Genomic DNA, 22255 nt, shown 5'->3' on the forward strand with positions numbered 1-22255 from the left:
ATGATTTAAGAAAGGAAGAAGGAAATTATGTCGAATATATAACAAAATCTGGATACAGTTAATTGCCATGGGGATGCTGCAAGACATTTTTCAACGTTCAGGATGTAACAGCCCACTGATGGTTTAAGTTGGGTTAGGAAAATTCAAGGTATGATGTAAGGTCTTTGTTATTACAAATGTTATTAATAAGGTAGTTTCAATAGGTTAACCAAGCTGTTGCAATGGAAATTAATGTTTTAATATTACTATTATTACTTGCTAAACTACACCCCTAGTTGGAAAAGCAGGATGCTATAAGCCCAAGTTCTCCAACAGGGAAAATAGCCCAGTCAGGAAATGAAGAAGGGAAAAATTAAGTATTTTAAGAAGAGTAATATTCACATATAATCTTAGTGATTCTAATGGACAGCTAGTTTACCTAACAACTGTAACTACACATACAATGCAGTTTGAGAATGTCAAGACAGTGGATTATCATGAGGTAACAACATCACAACCTTCATTTTTAAAGTTAGAAGTAGGCTACACACATCTTGGAACTTACGTAATAACATTAGCACAAAGAACTCGGATTACTATATCAATTCGTTTGGAACTTGGACACTAAAATAGACTAACAAAATGATTAACTTAAACACTGCACTGGTTTCAGACTTACACCATACACCATGATCCTTGCCCAGGACAGGTCCACACTCCACAGTCTATTCTTGACAGTTCCAGCGAGTCCGCAGCTTTTGATCTGATAGCAAACGAACTGAGTCAACTGACATAAAATTTTAATCATTGTTTTTTTTTTTCTTTTAAGTCAAAGATAAAGTTGATGAACAATTTGTTGTCCACATTTTCTCTTCCTGGATTATTAAACAGAGATAATGTTGTTTCACGTTGTTGGAACTTGAAAAGAAGAATGGCTGGGGCTTTTCCACAAACAAGATGCAATGAAGCATCAAATTACGACAATGAGAATTTAGGAAGAAAAGCAGGAAGAAAACTACGACGTAGGAAGAAAAGCAGGAAGAAAATTACAACAGTTGAAACAACAATTACTTACATAAATAGCACAGTAAAACAGAGTATTTCTCATGTAAAATTATGGAGGCCAAACTGCTAAGAAGGAAAACGAGGAATTCCTTATTAAAAATATATATTTTACTTGTAATAAAAGCCACTAGTGTACATGAATGATATCTAGTAACAATATAATTGTCAAATATAACAATAATCTTCAATAATTCTCACTACCTTTTCAACAATGTATTAGGAAAATTAAACTGTAATAAAATAGGGTCTTTACTCGAGTATAATCCCTTCATCTTTTAATGCACTTGATATGATAGGCCTAATACTGTACCAAAAGCGGGAAATCATTTAAAACAACAACTCAACTGAAAAAGACGGTATATAGTGAAAGACATTCAACTAATCATATAACAAGTACTTAAAACTTTACGATTCTCCAACAAGGCACTGGAGATTTTCAAGATTTCCCTTATTGTCGAAGATGATCTTCCACTTCATTAGGCTCTGCTTCATCTTGTAACAGACAAATCGACTTACGCCTTGAAGGACCGTATATCCACTGAAAGGAAAATATTATCAGTATATTTGCATATACATCAATACAATTTCAAGCTAATATCTTATTTACCTGTTTGCGAACCATTGGGACATGGAACGATTTAATTCAGTTTAATGAATCTTTATGATTCATAAGTGTGAGAGAAATAAAGACATAAGCAACTTATTTAAGAGCAATTTTTTCCGTCTAAAATTTATGCGCAATCTTGGGAATAGATACAATTATATAGTAAAAGTTGAGAGAGAGAGAGAGAGAGAGAGAGAGAGAGAGAGAGAGAGAGAGAGAGAGAGAGAGAGAGTACTTGTGAATACATAAATATGATTTAGAAATAAGGTCAGAGTCGGTAAATTAATAGAAGTCATTATTATACCTTGCAAAAATATTCACGAGTAAATTACCTACGATTAGACTACTGGTGACTATACTGTATACCTTCAGACTCACCCGGTACAGGAGACTCCAAGCGCCGTACATCACCATGACATTCATCAAGAACCCAAGCAAAACCTGGTAAATAATAAAAAAATGAATGATACTTTAAAGTATTAAGTTTCCTTCCAACAGCGACTCTTACGGATTTTGTTTGAGGGTACACTCGGGCACATTATTCTACCTTATTTCTCTTCCTCTTGTTTTGTTAAAGGTTTTACTTTTTATTTAGGAAATATTTATTTCACTGATATTATTATAATTAAGATATTTCATTTATCTTGTTTCCTTTCCTAACTGGGCTATTTCCCCTGTTGGAGCACCTGGGCTTATAGCATCCCACTTTTCCAACTAGGGTTGTAGCTTAACAAGTAATAATAATAATAATAGGTTTGCTTAAATGTCACAATCTAACACGTTTCCACATAACACAATTTCTGGCTTACTATCACCATTGATTTGAGTCCTAGGCCTATTCTTTTAATTGGGAAATCGTAGTACTATAACAGAGCCTATGACACATTTATTAGCAAAACATCTGCGACTCCAATTTATGAAGATATAAGCTGAGAAGACTTTGATATTGCACCAAGAAGAAAACAAGGAAATAAATAATGGAGAAGTAATTAACAACTAAAATAAAATATTTTAAGAACAGTAACATTCAAATCAATCTTTCACATATATAACTATACAAACTTTAAAAATCAAGAGGATAAGAAATAAGACAGAATAATGTACCCGAGCGTACCCTCAAGCAAGAGAACTCTACCCTAAAGACAGTGGAAGACCATGGTACACAGGTTATGACACTACCCAAGACTAGAGAACAATGGTTTGATTTTTTATTGTTCTTCTCATAGAACAGCTGCTTACCATAGCTAAAGAGTCTTTACAACCCTTACCAAGAAGAAAGTAGCCACTGAACAATTACATTGCAGTAGTTAACCCCTTGTTTGGTTATCTGAGTGTTGTCAAGTGTATGAGGACAGAGGAGAATGTGGAGAGAATATGCCAGACTATTTGATATATGTGTAAGCAAGGGAAAAATGAATCGTAACCAGAGAGAGGAATCCAATGTAGTACTATCTGACCACTCAAAGAACCCAATAATTCTTTAGCGGTAGTATCTCCACGGATGGCTGGTGCCCTGACCAACCTACTACCTATAAAAGTGGAATATTACAAATTTCATAAAACACATGAAAATACTTATAAATAGAGGTGAGGTAAAATGTATTACTATGTACCTATACTTTAGTGAAAGAGTAAGGTAACAAAGAGTGATTTAAAAAGTTTTATGAAATTAAAACTAAATGTCGCGCGAATATCAACACTGCAATCTGGAGTAATCACATCATATACTTTGTGACTATATATGGGCCTGTAGGTATATTAATAAAATCTTAATAGTTAGATTGTAAGTTGCTTATATAATGGAGAAAAAAATTATGTAAATATAAAAAAAAATTCTAACGTTATATTATAAATATGTAGGCCTAGAAAACAATGGAAACTTTGCGGAATAAAAGACGATCAATTAATTCATGTATTATATCAAAATTTGGTGGAATAGGCCTAAGGCTTATGATTTATTAAAAAAAAAAAAATGCTTTCCACACCCGATAACAAGAAAGCAAACTTACCTTGAACCTTAGACTCATTTTACACATGGAAATGCGAGACTGAAATACACGTAATGTGAAGAAGACAAGATCATATTATAGTGACCACAACTGCTGCTGCTGCTCTCTCTCTCTCTCTCTCTCTCTCTCTCTCTCTCTCTCTCTCTCTCTCTCTCTCTCTCTCTCTCTCTTTATATATATATATATATATATATATATATATATATATATATATATATATATATATATATATATATATATATATATATATATATATATATATATATAATAATATATATATATATATATATATATATATATATATATATATATATATATATATATATATATTATACGAAAACAAATATTTATTTGCACATTTAATCATGGACCGTCTGAGTGGAGATACCGGTCACCTGTACTAGGTCGGTTTGCTGTCAGCGATCAGACGGAAATCTCCCACCATCACAAATCCGCAGTAGCGAGCGTGGGGATGAAATGCACAAACTCCAGAGCTGAATTAACTGTGGCAACTATTGAACGGAAGATGTTGATTATTTAGTTTTCGTTTTATCAAAGTTTGAAGGTTTCTGTAAATTCCAAGTTTTTAAGTCATGAAATCTTTTTAGTTTCTCCATATTTAGGCCAGGCAATAAAGGGTACTTAATAACATTAATTTTGCAACCCTTGACTGCTCCGGATTAGGCCGCCATCTTGGAAAAATGGCGGCGAAATTTTTTTTTTTTTTTTTTGGCAAATATCTAGTTTGGGACTCACTTTACCAGAAATTGTTATTACCTAAAACAATCTACGCAATATTTCATATGATTGCTCTTCCGCAGAGGGGTGCAAAATTTATGTTATCAATGCTGGGTGTGGTGGCCTGGTGGTAGCGTCCTTGCCTGGTAATTGCCAGACTGGGGTTCGAGTCCCGCTCAAACTCGTTAGTTCCCTTTGGCCGCTGCAACCTCACCATCCTTGTGAGCTAAGGATAGGGGGTTTGGGGGAGCCTATAGGAGTATCTGCCGAGTTATCAGCAGCCATTCCCTGACCCTCCTTGGTCCTATCTTGGGCGCTGATCATATATAATATGGGCAGTCTCTGCGGCATTGTCCTGTTTGATAGGGCAATGTCACTGTCCCTTGCCTCTGCCATTCATAAGCGGCCTTTAAACCTCTAAATGTCCATTAAAAAGATAAAGAGGCTTGTTCCAGTTTTCCATGAATTTTTTCCTTATTCAATCCCTGGTTTTCATTTCGTTGAAGATTTTCCTTTTTTCCGTTTTAATCTTATCTACTGTACTATTTATTTCATAGAAGCAACAAAGACCACCATACTATACTCCATATTTTTCAATGAGGCGTATTTGCACTGACTCGCAGCGGTGTCCTTTTAGCTCGGAAAAGTTTCCCGCTATCTGATTGGTTAGAATTAGCTTGCCCAACTACTCAGCGATCAGGAAACCTTTCCGAGCTAAAAGGGCACCCCTGCGAGTCGGTGTAAATCTGTCTCACTAAAAAGAATTGACTATAGTTACCTCGCAAATTAAACCCCGGCTTTGTTTGAAACACACATAACGTTTAGAACTGGTAACCAAACTGAAAAAAAAATATCGAAATACGTAGATTTGTTAATCAGGTCTTCTAGAAGGACACTCCAAAATCAAACCGTTGTTCTCTAGTCTTGGGTAGTGCCATAGCCTCTGTACCAAGGTCTTACCACTGTCTTGGGTTAGAGTTCTCTTGCTTGTATACACTTTGGTACACTATTCTATCTTAGCCTATTTCTCTCACTCTTGTTTTGTTAAAAGTTTTTATAGTTTATATATGAAATATTTATTTCAATGATGTTACTGTTCTAGAAATATTTTATTTTTCCTTGTTTCCTTTCCTCACTGGGCTATTTTCCCTGTTGGGGCCCCTGGGCTTATAGCATCCTGCTTATCCAACTAAGGTTGTAGTTTAGTAAATAATAATAATAATAATAATAAAAATAATAGTAATAATAATAATAATAATAATAATAATAATAATATCACATTTCAATAATATAAATGATATTGTAAAGAAATCGAAACAACCAAATTACATTATAATTCCATTTAAATTTCCACTTTCAATAGATAAGAGATTTCCCTGTACACTGAACAGATCAAAAGCTGTTTTTCCCTATTAGAGCCCTTGGGCTTATAGCATCTCGCTTTTCCAAACTAGGGTTGTAGCTTAGCTAGTAATAATAATAACATTGTCACTTGACAAGTGTTTCAACACACGATTTAATCTCCTTAAAAAGGTCATATCGAAATAAATTCAGCAAAGTAAACAAAAGAGCTTAATTTAGCAATTGGAATATGCACATCAACAGATCATTAAGTATAAATAACCAATGATACTGATATTTACATCTGACGTTGATATATATATATATATATATATATATATATATATATATATATATATATATATATATATATATATATATATATATATATATATATATATATATATATTACCAGGAGAGGGGGGGTGGTGCGGTTGAAATTTTCTGCATTATTAAATCGGAAATAATTTGTTTTCATCGATGAAGAAAGTACACTCCTGGAATACTGGGGATATAATATATATATATATATATATATATATATATATATATATATATATATATACATATATATATATATATTATATATATATACATATGAATATATATATATATATATATATATATATATATATATATATATATATATATATATATATATATATATATATATATATATATATACATGTATACACACACACACACACACATATATATATATATATATATATATATATATATATATATACATGTATATACACACACACACACATATATATATATATATATATATATATATATATATATATATATACATATATACACACACACACACACACACATATATATATATATATATATATATATATATATATATATATATATATATATATATATATATATATATATACATATATACCTAAGGCAAATCTTTATCATTATACTAATCTACAAAAGACCTGAGCAGGCAGGACTTAGAAGCAGGTATTCAACAAATGACAAAATCCACATAATTAACCAGCTAATGGAAAATCAACAGAGTATGGCAAACCACTATGTATGGCATTTGTATACTATGAGAAAGCTTTTGATTCTGTCAAAATCTCAGCAGTAATGAAAGCCCTTCAAAAACATGGAATAGAAGAATTTTATGTTAGAACACTTGAAGATATCTATATGGGCAGTACAGCAATCCTAAAACTACATAAAGATAGTGAGAAAAAATTCCAACTAAGAAAGGTGTTGAACTGGGAGACCCTCATCTCTACTAAAGTATTCACAGCTTGCCTAGAATTATTTAAGAATTTACATTGGGAAAACTTAAGAATTAACATTAACGGGGAATACCTTAACTACTTAAGATTTGCAAATGACATAGATCGATTTAGAAAATGATGTGGGAATTATAAAAAATGATGGAAAATCTAAAGTAAAAGCAGAAATGTGGGACTGAAAATAAATATGAGTAAAATTAAGAAAATGTTTAATGAAAATGTAGAGACAATAAATAAGGGTTATGGAAGAACCTCTTGATATAGTCAATAAATATATGTACTTATGTTTCCCAAGGACATGAGACCAAAATTAAAAGGAGGATAAGCCTTAGATGGAGAGCTTAGGTAAACAAAATAAGGTTATGAAAATTAAAATGCCACTTTCTCTAAAAAGAATAGTATTTAATCAGATGCTCCTACCAGGAAATAGCTTATGCATCAGAAACTTGGAGTCTTATAAAAGCCTTGGAACATAAGTTAGTTAGAACTCAAAAAGCTATGGAAAAAATATATAAAAAAAATAATGAGGAGGAGAACACTAAGAGACAGAAAAAGAACAATCCACAGTAGAGGATATTCTAGCAACATGTAAGAAAAAGAAATGGACATGGGCAGGACATATAATGAGAATGACAGTTAACTGATAGACGTTATGAATAACACAATGGGGCCCTAGAGATTGCAAAAGAAGCAGGGGAAGGAAGAGATGATGGATTGACGAGATAAGAAAATTTTGCAGGTATAGACTAGCATAAAAAGGCCATAAACAGACGGGACTGGAAGGACGTGTCTGAAGCCTTTGTCTTACAGTGAACTTGCAACGTGTGATGATGATGATATATATATATATATATATATATATATAATAGTCAATCACATATCATGAGCAATCATTTATACTGTTTTACAAAATGTATGCCTAATGGTATATTCAAAGCTTTATTTTCACACGAAACGGCAAACCCCCCCCCCCAAAAAAAAAAAAAATAAATAATGTGAAAATGTAAAACTTAAGACTATAACTATAAATAGCAAACTTTATAGCTAGAAATAGCAGGATCGACTCATCGGTCGTTTGCAATATGTACGGTGAATTATTGAATTATGCTAATACTACGATCAATTCACAGTAGAAATGACACATCACGTTGCTGCCAAAGGAAACTAGGCCAAAGTTAAAACCTAGACTCAATGTCAAGAAGCTTAGTTTTACGCTTGGCTTCTCAGTGGAAACCATTCAAGTTAGTGCCTTAAGGGGCAATAAAATAACAACAACAAATGGAGCCATTTCTAGTCTATTGTCGAACAAAAGCCTTAGATATGTCCTTAGTAATGGATTGGGTTTGGCCATTTTCAATACCACGCTGGTCACTACGGATTGGTGATGGTGGGAAACTTTAGTCTGATAACTTACAGTAAACCAACCTGGCCTTGACTAGTACAGCTTTGCTGATCATGTCGATACAAAAATCTTTTCACCACGTTGAGGTATGCCCTCTCAGAAGGGGTATGTATATATATATATATATATATATGTGTGTGTGTGTGTGTGTGTGTGTGTGTAAAAGAAAGAAATGCAACTTTCAATATTGTACCTCATTTATAGTTTTCTAATTTTTCAATCAATTCACACTATCACATCCAAGTTTAGCTAAATAATATTTATGCACGAATGTTTAAAAAAAAACAAAACATATATTGTTCCTCACCATTTCAGCAGATATCAAACACGAGGCCAGTAAATCAAACACACGTCTTCACCCTAAGGAAAGATCTGCCTGACTGACAGTCTTGACTCTTGAATGAATTAATGAAACGCGAGTTACATGAGTCACGTGACACACCGGGAGACCTCAGTTTCTCAAATCGTTCTCTGATTGGTTATAAGTTTGGCAGCCCTGCCAAATGCACGATAATGTTCATCGCCAGAATTTTAAATATTTGAAATTACACAAGATTAGTTAAATATCTATTTGAATTTTGGGGGTCATCATATGAAAAGTCACTGATTACAGTTGTCATAGATACTTTTATTTACGTATATAAAATATTAATAATGAGAACGTGAACTGATTCGTCCGAGAGTTAAAGTTTCCTCTTAGTGACTTAGCTGACCTGAGATTAGGTTAATAAGTGCTGTTATTTCATTGACCACAAGATAATTGTATTGCTTATGTGTTATAAATACATTAATAGCAACCAAAATATAATGTCCTTTTAAGCGAAATTGGAATTACAAAGGATGGGGTCCTTTGACTGGCCAAGCAGTACTACATTGGATCCTTCTCTCTGGTTACGGTTCATTTTCCCCTTGCCTACATATACACCCAATAGTCTGGCCTGTTTTTTTTTTTATATATATTTACTCCTCTGTTCTCATACACCTGACAACACTGAGATAACAAAACAAATTTTCATCTCTCAAGGGGTTAACTATTGCAATGTATTTATTCAGTGGCTACTTTCCTCTTGGTAAGGGTAGAAGAGACTTTAGCTAAGGTAAGCAGCTCTTCTATGCGAAGGACACTCCAAAATCAAACCATTGTTCTCTGGTCTTGGGTAGTGCCATAGCCTCTGTACCATGGTCTTCCACTGTCTTGAATTAGAGTTGTCTTGCTTGAGGGTACACTCGGGCACACTATTATATCTTCTTTCTCTTTCTCTTGTTTTGTTAAAGTGTTTATAGTTTATATAAGAAATATTCATTTTAATGTTGTTACGGTTCTTAAAATATCTTATTTTTCCTTGTTTCCTTTCCACACAAGGCTATTTGCCCTGTTGGAGCCCCCTGGGCTTATAGCATCCTACTTTTCCAACTAGGGTTTTAGCTTAGCAAGTAATAATAATAATAATAAACTGAAGAACAGGTGGCTTGTCTGGTGCAACTTTCCTCTACTTTTAAATCAATGTTTGCTGCTAATAATATGATCCACGAAAGCTAATTTCCTTCGATATGAACACGCAGTTAAATTCTTTAAATCATTTCCTTAATTAAAATTAAACTCTAATTGCATATTCTGACAACGAGGCTCCAATTAAGAAGCCTAAAATTCGAAAGAACTTAGATCGAGTCAAAAAGGGGGCGGAGCTTGAAGGAGAATCAAGTTTATATATAAAGACTGTAGCCAATGCCATGGATGTCAGTAGCGTGTTGGCTTTGATAGTGTTCGTGTGTAGGTCGGTCCTGCGTGCATGGTTGCGACACGTTTTGGGTCGCTAAGATCTTCACATGCGACCCGGTCAGGGCCACGCCCATTTTCTTAGAATAATTTACATTTATTCTACGGTAAAAAAAGCCTTAATCTTGACCTTATTGTGTTTTCCATGAGATTTATTTCTTGATGTTTAAATTTCACTGATATTTTTTAAATCTACCATTTGTGTACGTCTTAAATAGAATTTTCCATAAGATTTTAAGTTTTCTTAGAACTCACTGAATACCTTAGATAAAGATTATTAGGAAATAATCAGTAATTAAAATACTAAAGAGGAAAAGAGTAAAAAAAAAAAAAATAAAAAAAGTGAAGAAAAGGAGTGCCAATATGGCGCCAAGAATGTGGAGGCTATCCTAATTGTCCAGCGAGAAGCCATTAAGATAGTTCTGTCCCTCGGAGGAGGTAGTAAATGCGTCGTTGAGGTAAATGTGAATGTACAGAGAATGTCGTTTACCGAGTTTTGAGTGGGTGGCCTAGAGTGTTACACACACACACACACACACACACACATATATATATATATATATATATATATATCCAAATAAGCCATGTATATTTTGATATATTAATGTCTGGATTCTCTTAACGACCTCGGGATCAGAGCCCCAGGCGAAATCTCACAAAGATAAGAGCTTGGCTCCGGCCGGGAATCGAACCCTGGTCGGCAAGCTTATATAGACAGTGACTAACCCATTCGGCCACGAATGGGTTAGTCACTGTCGAACCCTGGTCGGCAAGCTTATATAGACAGTGACTAACCCATTCGGCCACGAATGGGTTAGTCACTGTCTTTATAACCTTGCCGACCAGGGTTCGATTCCCGGCCGGAGCCAAGCTCTTGTCTTTGTGAGATTTCGCCTGGGGCTCTGATCCCGAGGTCGTTAAGAGAATCCAGACATTAATATATCAAAATATACATGGCTTATTTGAATATGAAAAACACGTATAAATGTGCAAAATTTATCATATATATATATATATATATATATATATATATTCTGTACTAGCCAGGGTCACCCATACTAGGTGGGTTTGTTGTGAGCGATCACAAGAAAATCTCCCACCATCACCAGTCCGCACTAGCCAGCGTGGTGACGGAAACTACCTAGGCAACAGACATGAATAAGGATATGTCTGAGGCCTTTGTCCTGTAAGTGGATTAGAGACGGCTGCATTTGTTGTTGTTTTATATATATATATATATATATATATATATAAAGTGTATCTGTCTGGGTTGGCTCTAGTTAATAAAGAAATAGTTACTGCTACATTCACATTTTAACGGCTTTAATCACAGATAGTTAGTAGGTTGGCCAGGGCACCAGCCGCTCGTTGAGATACTACCGCTAGAGAGTTAGGGGGTCCTTTGACTGGCCAGACAGTACCATATTGGATCCTTCTCTCAGGTTACGGTTCTTTCCCTTTGCCTACACAGACACCGAATAGTCTGGCCTGTTCTTTACAGATTCTCCTCTGTCCTCATACACCTGACAACACTGAGATTACTAAACTATTCTTCTTCACCCAAGGGGTTAACTACGGCAATGTAATTGTTCAGTGGCTACTTTCCTCTTGGTAAGGGTAGAAGAGACTCTTTAGCTATGGTAAGCAGCTCTTCTAGGAGAAGGACACTCCAAAATCAAACCATTGTTCTCTAGTCTTGGTAGTGCTATAGCCTCTGTACCATGGCCTTCCACTGTCTTGGGTTAGAGTTCTCTTGCTTGAGGGTACACTCAGGCACACTGTTGTATCTTGTTTCTCTTTCTCTTGTTTTGTTGAAGTTTTTATTGTTTATATAGGAAATATTTATTTAAATGTTGTTACTATTCTTAAAATATTTTATTTTTTCCTTGTTTCCTTTCCTCACTGAGCTATTTTCCCTGTTGGGGCCCCTGGGCTTATAACATCCTGCTTTTCCAACTAGGGTAGTAGCTTAGCATTTAATAATAATAATAATAATAATAATAATAATATCCCATATGCAAGAAATCTCTGCACTATCAATTGCATTATACACATACGAAGAGGGCTCATTAACAGCACATCAGACCTCTAAAACATACTGAATATTTCAGTAACTCTTCCATGACATCTATCAAAGTCTATCTTGGTTCTTCTCTCCTCCTTTCTAACTATTGTAAAGAAAAAGGTCGAAAACAATCGTCTCAAAATCGAAGATGCAACTAGGCAGGTCCTGTTTAAAAGTATAAAGGCCACTCATGAATGGCAGAGGCAAGGGACAGTGACATTGCCCTATCAAGCAGGACAATGCCCTAGAGACTGACCATATATACACACGATCAGCCCCCAAGACTTCTCTCCACCTAAGCTAGGACCAAGGAGAACCAGGCAAATGACTCGGCAAATAGACCTATAGGGTCCCACAAACCCCCCATTCATGGTTCACATGGACAGTGAGGTTGCAGCGACCAAATGAACTAACGAGTTTGAGCGGGACTCGAACCCCAGTCTGGCAATCATCAGGCAAGGACGCTACCACCAGACACAGGCCTGGGTCGATGGAGTGAGTATTTTGAACATTGAATGTGGAGAGAAGAGAGACAGAACTTAGTGATGCAGGTGTGCACATTGTTGGTGTAAAGTTGAGATTGCTCGTCAAAGTGACTATGAGGATTTAAGAAAGGTAATTAAGGGGTTGGAGAAAGGGAGGACACTGGGATTTGATGGGAATGCAAGTGAGGTGTTGTGGTAATGTTCTGATAGTGGGATTATGTGGTTCATTGGTATTTACAGTAAACCACAGGTAAAAGAGTATACTGAGAATAATCATAAGGATATGATGTCTTAGCATAACAAGTAATGTGTATGGTGAAAATGTACGACAAATATCATGAGGACTTATAAGGTATGGTCACTGGGTTTTAAATGTTTAAAGGCCGCTCATGAATGGCAAAGGCAAGGGATAGTGACATTGCCCTAGCAATCAGGACATTGTCCTATAGACTAACCATAATTATGATCAGCCCCCAAGCCCCTTCTCCACCTAAACTAGGACCAGATTAATTTGAAAACGTTATCTATGGCATACACTTATCTAGAAAAAGTTTTTGATAGAATCTATATAGCGGTAATGTAGAGGATGCTGAAATATATGCTATGGGTGATAGTATTCTGATACTGACTGAAAGTTTTTATGAAGGAAGCAAAGCGTACTAGCATAATGTAGATGGGAGGTCGCCTGGTTCCGTGAAAAAAAATGGCCATCTATTCCGATTATTATTATTATTATTATTATTATTATTATTATTATTATTATTATTATTATTATTAAGCTCCAACCTTAATTGAAAAAGTAGGGTGCTATAAGACCAGGGGCCCAAACAGGGAAAATAGCCAAGTGAGGAAAGGAAATAGGTTAAGAAAATGGGTTGTGGAAGGAGTATCAAATAATACGTTTGGAGGTAATACAGTACTGATCGAGGATAGTGAAGAGAAATTGTGAAAACTAGTGAAAGGATTGGAAAGCTTTTGCCAGAGGAGAAAATTGAAAGTAAATGGGAATGAGAGTAAGGCAATGAAGGTAACTGGGAATCAGAATGATGGAAGAATAGAAATTGATGGTTCATATAATTATTTTTGTAAGCAACAGATAAGGCAAAGTAAGGAAGGCACAAAAGACTGGAGGTTATTGCAGTATCTGTCAAAACCAATGTGATTATGAATAAGAGGATCGTTAAAATTGAATGAAAGTTAAGGAAACCAAAGATATTAATATGAATTGTTTGCATAGTATTTGTGACACAGAAAGAAAAAAGTGATAAATGTGAAGATACATATGTGGAAGGTGTAGTAAAATTTTGAGAGTATGTATATATATATATATATATATATAAAGAGAGAGAGAGAGAGAGAGAGAGAGAGAGAGAGAGAAAAGACTTGACAATTTTTACTTCAGTAAACTAAACTACAACTAGTCTTTCGATTAAAAAAAAACACAAAGAAACTTCACACTAACAAACACAACGAGCCTAAACATATAAACAAACATATGTAACAGGGCGTCAAGTGGATTACGCGATTAGCTAAAAAAAAAAAAAAAAAAAAAAATCTAAGGTCACTACGTAGAATAAAAATCCTCGCTATTGTCATGAATTTTCAAGTGTTAAGTAAATACTTAAGTAAATGGGTAATAGCCTTCAAGTGACCTACTTATATATTTAATAGCGAAAGTATTCTATTTTTTACTTTTTACATTGTTTAGTGATGTTAGTTTTCTTAGTGATATAATATTAATATGATTAAACATAATAATTCTAATTACATTGCATTTTTCTTAACAGGAACATTCATATTGAAAATTAGCATAATATAAGAAAATCAAATGAAAATATATCATCCTTGAAGGAAATTATGTGATACTAGTGTACGCGCCCCGTCAAAAAATGACTTAAATATTTTATTTCAATTGATCATTACTTCTCTTGTTTACTAATTTCCTCGTTTCCTTTCCTCACTGGGCTATTTTTCCCTGTTGAAGCCCTTTGGCTTATAGCATTATGCTCTTCCAACTAGGCTTATAGCTTAGCTAATAATAATAATAATAATAATAATAATAATAATAATAATAATATGCACACACACAATCCCCTTTCACCAGGGTATGGCTACTCCCTCTGACCCTCTCCCTCTTACCCGAAGGAAGGGGAGAGCTGAGCGTGACCGAAAAACAAATATATATATATATATATATATATATAGAGAGAGAGAGAGAGAGAGAGAGAGGAGAGAGAGAGAGAGAGAGAGAGAGATGCTCTTCATATATGAGAGATTCCCTTGAACAAAATACAGTAATATTAAAAAATTCTTTTGAATACTCTTTACGACAAAAAATTTAATACATTAAGAAATCAACAAATAAATCGTAGTACCAAGAAGTGTATAAGCACAATATCGCCATCTTAAAAATAAAAATACTAAGACTAATATATATTTTCTTGTGTTATCACTTGTAGTACTACAAGATTCCCATACGCAAAGACTTTCCGCTACCTTACGTAACAAAAGAAGTCACATGGAAAAATTTAGATTTCCCGAATGATAAAGGATGAGAGAGAGAGAGAGAGAGAGAGAGAGAGAGAGAGAGAGAGAGAGTTTCCTTCTCAATTTGCTATGAGATTTGGCGCGCGATAAAACTGGGGCTTTAGTCTAAGCGAACGTTATATGATCAGACAGAGGAGTGAGATGTGTTCGCCTATGTCGCTCGATTTTTCTATTTTCTAACAAAGTCTTCTTCTATTTCACAGTTTCTATCCAATTTGAATTGCATGTAATAAACCCATTTTTTACAGGTGAATCCTGTCCTGTCTCATCTCTTCAGAAAACAATAGTTTTTGACTCCATTTCCTAGTCTCATTCGTCCGAACTCTATAGAAGATGCTATCAGTGAATCTGAGCATTTGTAGATTTGCAGATATTACAGTCCTTTTACTTTTGCAAAGTCTTGTTTTGAGAGATTTTTTGGCAGAATGCCTAGGGAGATTTTGGCTACTTTTTCGCAAGAGTATTATATATACTTGTAACCCAGTTAATAAAGAATTCACTTTGTCTACTCTTTCTATACTGAAAGCATTGCACACTGAGCCTATACCATCGGCCTTAGCAGAATTAAAAACTTGTAAGCATGAGGTTGTTGAGAAACAATTTCATAGAAAGATCTCATATAACTATATAATCAAGCTATTCTATCAGTTTCCTTATTTCCTTTCCTAATTAGGCCGAAATAGGCTATTTTTTTCTACTGGAGCCCTTATAGGCCTTAGAGCATTCTGCTTTTCCAAATAGGGTTGTAGCTTAGCTAATGATAGCAACAATAACAACAACAACAACAACAACAACAACAATAATAATAATAATAATAATAATAATAACAACAACAACAATAATATCACTATTTGAATCGAATAATAATAATAATAATACAAATAATAATAATAATAATAATAATATTAATATCACTATTTGAATCGAATAATAATAATAATAATAATAATAATAATAATATCACTATTTGAATCTAATAATAATAATAATAATGTTAATATCACTATTTGAATCGAATAATAATAATAATAATATCACTATTTGAATCGATTATAATAATAATAATAATAATAATAATAATAATAATAATAATAATAATAATAATAATAATAATATAACTATTTGAGTCGAATAATAATAATAGTAATAATAATAGTAATATCCCTATTTTAAGCGAAAGCAAACATTATCGTAAATGGGGGGGGGGGGGAAAATTGGGTGCCCAATACCGATCGAACCTGTGGTAGGATTCAAACGCTCTAAATCGTGAGCCAATAATGCCATCCATACTTGCTGTAATTGGTTCAAGATGAACTTACCCTAGGGTTGTTTTCAGCTGCAGTTCTAAGAAAACAGAAAACGTACAGATTTGGGGATTTTACTGGGCCACGTGTCTTTGTATATGAAGGGATACTTGTAGATTTAATATTTTACGTTTAGGTGGTGTGAAATACATGTGGACACAATTGTAATGAAACTAAAAGTTTGAGTTCTAAAATGGTCGGTCTAATTCTTATGTAATTTAAAGAAATTGAACATATTCATTATATTTACTAGGCCTATTTATCGTCACAGCGTTGATGGTGTGAGGTTGATATGAAATATTATTAAAAATTTACTAGAGTCCAAGTTAAATGCCTAATAGGGAGAAGAAAATAATACGTAGAGGATAATAGCTAACATAGTGTTTAAAAACGAGTCTAATTTCTTCTTTGAAAAAAAAAAAAAAAACAAGAGGACATATAGGCCTAGCAGGAGAGGCTCTTGTGCCTGTGAAAGTTAGTAGAACATTTAGAATTATAAACTCACAACAATTAATTGAAATATTTTTAGACCTAACTTTGAATGTTAGCTTAGCACAAGTAATGTTATGACATCACATTTTGTATGATTAAAACTTTTGGTTTGTTTTATAAAGAGTATATATATATATATATATATATATATATGGACGAAACGAATTACAGAATGAGTCCCAAGAGATTGCAAAACAAGAAGGGAAAGGAAAAGAAGACAATGGATTTACGAACTAAGAAAATTTGGCATAGAAACCCCATAATTAGCCGGCAGTAGAAGGACATGTCTGAGGCATTTGTCCTACAGTGGACTAGCAACGTCTGATGAGAGAGAGAGAGAGAGAGAGAGGAGAGAGAGAGAGAGAGAGAGATAATAATATGCACTAAATATGCACCAAATATGCACAGCACGGCTGACATTGTCTTTGTGAACACCAAGGTGAGAACATCATCTCTAAAATGCACCAACTTAGCCACCTGCTCTTAGCTCGTTAACCGCTTTGAATGTTTGGTGTTATGTCACCTCTAGGCAAACATTACCGCTCCTGTCACATAATGTTCTTCTTCGGGGAACCTTGAGAGAGAGAGAGAGAGAGGAGAGAGAGAGAGAGAGAGAAGAACGGTCTAATAAAAACCGGAACAATTTCAACATTAAAAGCGTGTATCTTTGCTATTTATTTCTTTTTCTATTTTTTCTTTGTTCGCAAGAGAAAAAAAAAGATTGTGAGACTGATCGAGTGTATATTGACTGAGGCTCTAACCTCTCGAGACAAAGCAATCAGTTCTGTTCAGTGGAGGAAATAGGGTAATTTCTGTGTGTAGTTTTACTGGCTAACTTGCCAAGGGAAGAAGAGAAATGGGACTTTTCAGTATATACAGGCTATACTGTGTGTGTATATATATATATATATATATATATATATATAAAACCCCTATGTTCCTCTGCATATTTTACATATTTTTAAGTTACGAGTAGACGAAGAATTAAGATAAGTATATTGAAATGGAGTGCCAATATAATCTTGTCTTTGCTCTGCAATAATGGGATCTATACATACAGTATGTCTACGCATTCTGCTTTTACATTACTCCTATAGTTTTTTTTTATATAAAATATATTTAATCTACATCTACATCAGTATTCGTTGTGTCCAATCAAGATGATATCAATTTAATTTACATACGCAGTGGCTCCATTTAAGCCTTTCTACGACTCCTGAAGTCACAAAATACTAATTAAAACACTTCTCGTTATAAAACCAGAGTTGCCTTTCGTTACAGACGCCCTTTGGATAAAAACAGCCTGAAATAGACTGCATAATAAAAAAAGACTTTAAACAAACCAAGTTCCCAATTAAATGTACTAAATGGTACTATCGGTCCACATCACCGAGATCACTCCGTCTGACAAGCTAATACCAACGGAAGCTTTTCTTCTCTCGTTCCTGGTTCATTTGTAATTAATTCACCTTTTTTTTATTTGATCTAAGAATACTTTTACAATTTTCTTTCGTCCACTTCTTTCATTTGCATTTTTTTGTGAGTATTGTCTCGACAGTTTTTTTTTAAGTTTGTTTTTGGTGTTTTAAATGAAATTTCCGATTCAGTGCTAATCAATATTACGAAGTTAGCTGGTGGGTGCTATATAAAATTCTCTCTCTCTCGCTCTCTCTCTCTCTCTCTCTCTCTCCTCTCTCTCTCTCTCGTAACTCCAGGGCTCTTGTCCTAAGTAGAAATTAGGCCTGATGTGGACCTCTAGACTGCCAAACCAACCGAAACGACTTCCCACTATACTTCAGTTGTATTGGAAATAGGTGAAATTATATATATATATATATATATATATATATATCTTACACAATAATTACTGACTTATAAATATATTTGTGTATAAGACAGGTTTAGTTATAGTAAAATTATGAATAGATAATCACAATGGTAAGGTTAGGTTCGGTCACAAATTGAATTCGTAAATCATTAGTCAAATAAATATATCGAAACCAAATAAGATAGAAAAGTGTGCGTGGGTGTACCCTCAAGCAAGAGAACTCTATCCCAAGACAGAGGAAGACCATAGTACAGAGGCTATGGCACTAATGTGGACCTCTAGACTCTGCCTGACCAACCGAAACGACTTACTTCAGTTGTATTGGTTGTCTCTGGTTACGGTTGATATTCCCTTTGCCTACACACACACACCGAATAGTCTGGCCTATTCTTTAGACATTCTCCTCTCTCCTCATACACCTAACAACACTGAAATTACCAAAAAATTCTTCTTACATCACTGTCATTGTTCAGTGGCAACTTTTCTCTTTTTAAGGGTAGAAGAGACTCTTTGGCTATGGTAAGCAGCTCTTCTAGGAGAAGGACACTCCAAAATCAAACCATTGTTCTCTAATCTTGGGTAGTGCCATATCCATTGTCTTCCACTGTCATTTGGGTTAGAATTCTCTTGCTTGAGGGTACACTTGGGCACACTGTTCTATCCTATTTCTCTTCCTCTTGGTTTGTTAAATTTTTATAGTTTATATAGGAGATATTTATTTTAATCTTGTTCTCTTCTTGAAATATTTTATTTTTCTGTTTCCTTTCCTCACTGAGCTATTTTCCCTGTTGGAGCCCCTGGGCTTATATCATCCTGCATTTCCAACTAGGGTTACAGCTTAGCAAGTAATAATAGTAATAATAATAATAACCAAGATTAGAAAGCAATGGTTTGATTTTGGAGTGTCCTTCTCCTAGAAGAGCTGCTATATTCCTATATCAAACTAGTTACACCAACATACGTTTTAGTTACCAAGCACACTGGATCCACCCATAAAATGAATTTTTTTTTTTTTTGGAAAATCGTTTGGAATTCAGAACGCAGTGGATCATCAAAGATATGCTAATGAAATCATCATCATCATTATCTTCTCCCAGGCCTATTGACGCAAAGGGCCTCGGTTAGATTTCGCCAGTCGTCTCTATTGAAAACGTTTTGATAATAATATACGTCTTCTTAAAAGGATATATTGTTATTGTAATGTACTACTTCATAACCTCCAAAAATTAGCTGAAACTGGGAGATTTCCGAGTTTCAAGCAACAGTGATAATTGGCAGTTGAACTAACTTCGAGTCAATTTGTACCCAGGGAGTTCAGTTACCGACAGGAAGTCCTTTGCTCTAACGCTAATTAGACCTCTTTATTCGAAAGGACATAAAGCCTCGCTTCACTGTGGTTCTGTTCTCGAGATTTTGGAAGAGACGAAGGATAATTATAGTAAAGCTGTCTTATTTGTTAGTTAAAATTGGTTTTTGTGGTGCCCAATGCAGTAACGTCCCTGACTGGTGAACGCCAGAGTGGGGTTCCAGTCCCGCTCAAACTCGTTAGCTCATTTGATCGCTGCAACTTCCTCATCCTTGCGAATGCCTGAAAACTTTAAATCAATCAATCAATCATCCTTGCGAGGTAAGGATAGGGGGTTTGGGAGAGCCAATAGGTCTATCTGCTGAGTCATCAGCAGCCATTGCCTGGCCATCCTTGGTCCTAGTTTGGGTGGAGAGGGGGCTTGGGCGCTGATCCTATGTATATATGGTCAGTCTCTAGGGCTTTGTCCTACTTGATAGGGCAATGTCACTGTCCTACTTGATAGGGCAATGTCACTGTCCTTTGCCTCTGCCAATCATGGGTGGCCTTTAAAATGCGTTTTTATTTTATAAATTCCTGAAAGATGTCAACGGAACGAGGTAAGATTTAAAAAAATTTGTATTGATTTTCAACTTTTGTCAGCTTTCAACTTGGTATATAGCACATTTAAATTATCAGTGTGTATATATTTTTTCCTGCATGGAAATAAGATAATTGATCTAGATTTTAGTAGTAAAGTAGAGTGTGCTGATTACCCGAGACATTTTTAATAGTCAATTCTTTTATTGTAGCTCAGCTAGTAGTAGTAGTAGTAGTAGTAGTAATAATATAGACACCTTCCGTTAAATCTTATAATACCGTGTTGATCTAAGAGGTAAATTGTATGACCAGATGAGGTCATAGGTCTATAAACACACACACACACATTATATATATATATATATATATGTGTGTGTGTGTGTGTGTGTGTGTCTGTTGCCCCAAGATAAAGTTTTTATATGTATATGGAAGAGGAATAATCTCTCTCTCTCTCTCTCTCTCTCTCTCTCTCTCTCTCCTCATTGTATAGCATCTAATAAGTGTAACTGAGTATATCCCGTAAACTGCATCTAAGTAATAATAATAATAATAATAATAATAATAATAATAATAATAATAATAATAATAATAATAATAATAGACTTGTTCATAAACAATAAAAACTCGTTGCTGTATTTTTTTTTAATTATTATTGATATTATGTTAATTAAAATTGAAATACAACCCTGGATGTTATTATTATTATTATTATTATTATTATTATTATTATTATTATTATTATTATTATTATTATTATCGTTGTTAGCATTATTATAACTATCAATATTAGAGTTATTATCATCATTATTATTGTTTTAAGCTATTATCCTTAATGAAGGATTCCAGGTATATGCCTCCTTTCTCTCCCACACAGCTCGCCATCCGCAGGACTCCATCCTTAATCTTAATATCCTTTCTAAGGGCCTTTTCCACCCACGTCCTAATCATTTTACGTAGCTGTTATCGGGGGCCCTCGGACAGAAGGCTTTTTTGTCTAATACAAGGTATATTCTCTCTCTCTCTCTCTCCTCTCTCTCTCTCTCTCTCTCTCTCTCTCTCTCATTGCCAGAGTATAATCAGATTCTTCAGAGATCGTTTTCCCCCCCTACTGCTAGGCTTTGGAATTATCTCAATGATTCTGTTTTCCCTGAAAGTTTTGATACAATATTTCCCTCTATTTTTTAAGGTCTGATCTAAATAATGGCATCAGGATATCTTTTTGGTTTCTAAAACAGATAATGGTTATGAAAATATTAATAATCAAATAAGATTAAATGAAAATATATTAATAACTGATTCGATTCTATCATGTTTGGGAACACAGAGAAAGTAATCCTCAAGGAAATCCTAATTAGTGCGTTCAGTACACCTCACGCGGTTTACTGTAGTCCCTTTATACTCTTACTATCTCCATCTAATTTTATTTCCTTCTTGCTAAACAACCAGGGCGTTGAATAGTC

The 22255-nt window shown here is 34.3% G+C and overlaps 1 protein-coding gene and 1 long non-coding RNA gene across 2 annotated transcripts in view; both read right to left on the bottom strand.

Annotated features, from left to right (window-relative positions):
• The window catches only part of LOC137656812 (mitochondrial thiamine pyrophosphate carrier-like), a 615169-nt gene that overhangs the window by 566425 nt on the left and 26489 nt on the right, over nucleotides 1-22255 (bottom strand).
• LOC137656102 (uncharacterized) lies at nucleotides 1131-8788 on the bottom strand. Its single transcript, XR_011046940.1, has 3 exons — nucleotides 8720-8788; nucleotides 2027-2089; nucleotides 1131-1582 (listed from the first exon to the last, which is right to left on the bottom strand). It is a non-coding gene; the product is annotated as an uncharacterized lncRNA (long non-coding RNA).

This window comes from Palaemon carinicauda, chromosome 17, assembly GCF_036898095.1.
Source record: "Palaemon carinicauda isolate YSFRI2023 chromosome 17, ASM3689809v2, whole genome shotgun sequence".
Taxonomy (NCBI): domain Eukaryota; kingdom Metazoa; phylum Arthropoda; class Malacostraca; order Decapoda; family Palaemonidae; genus Palaemon; species Palaemon carinicauda.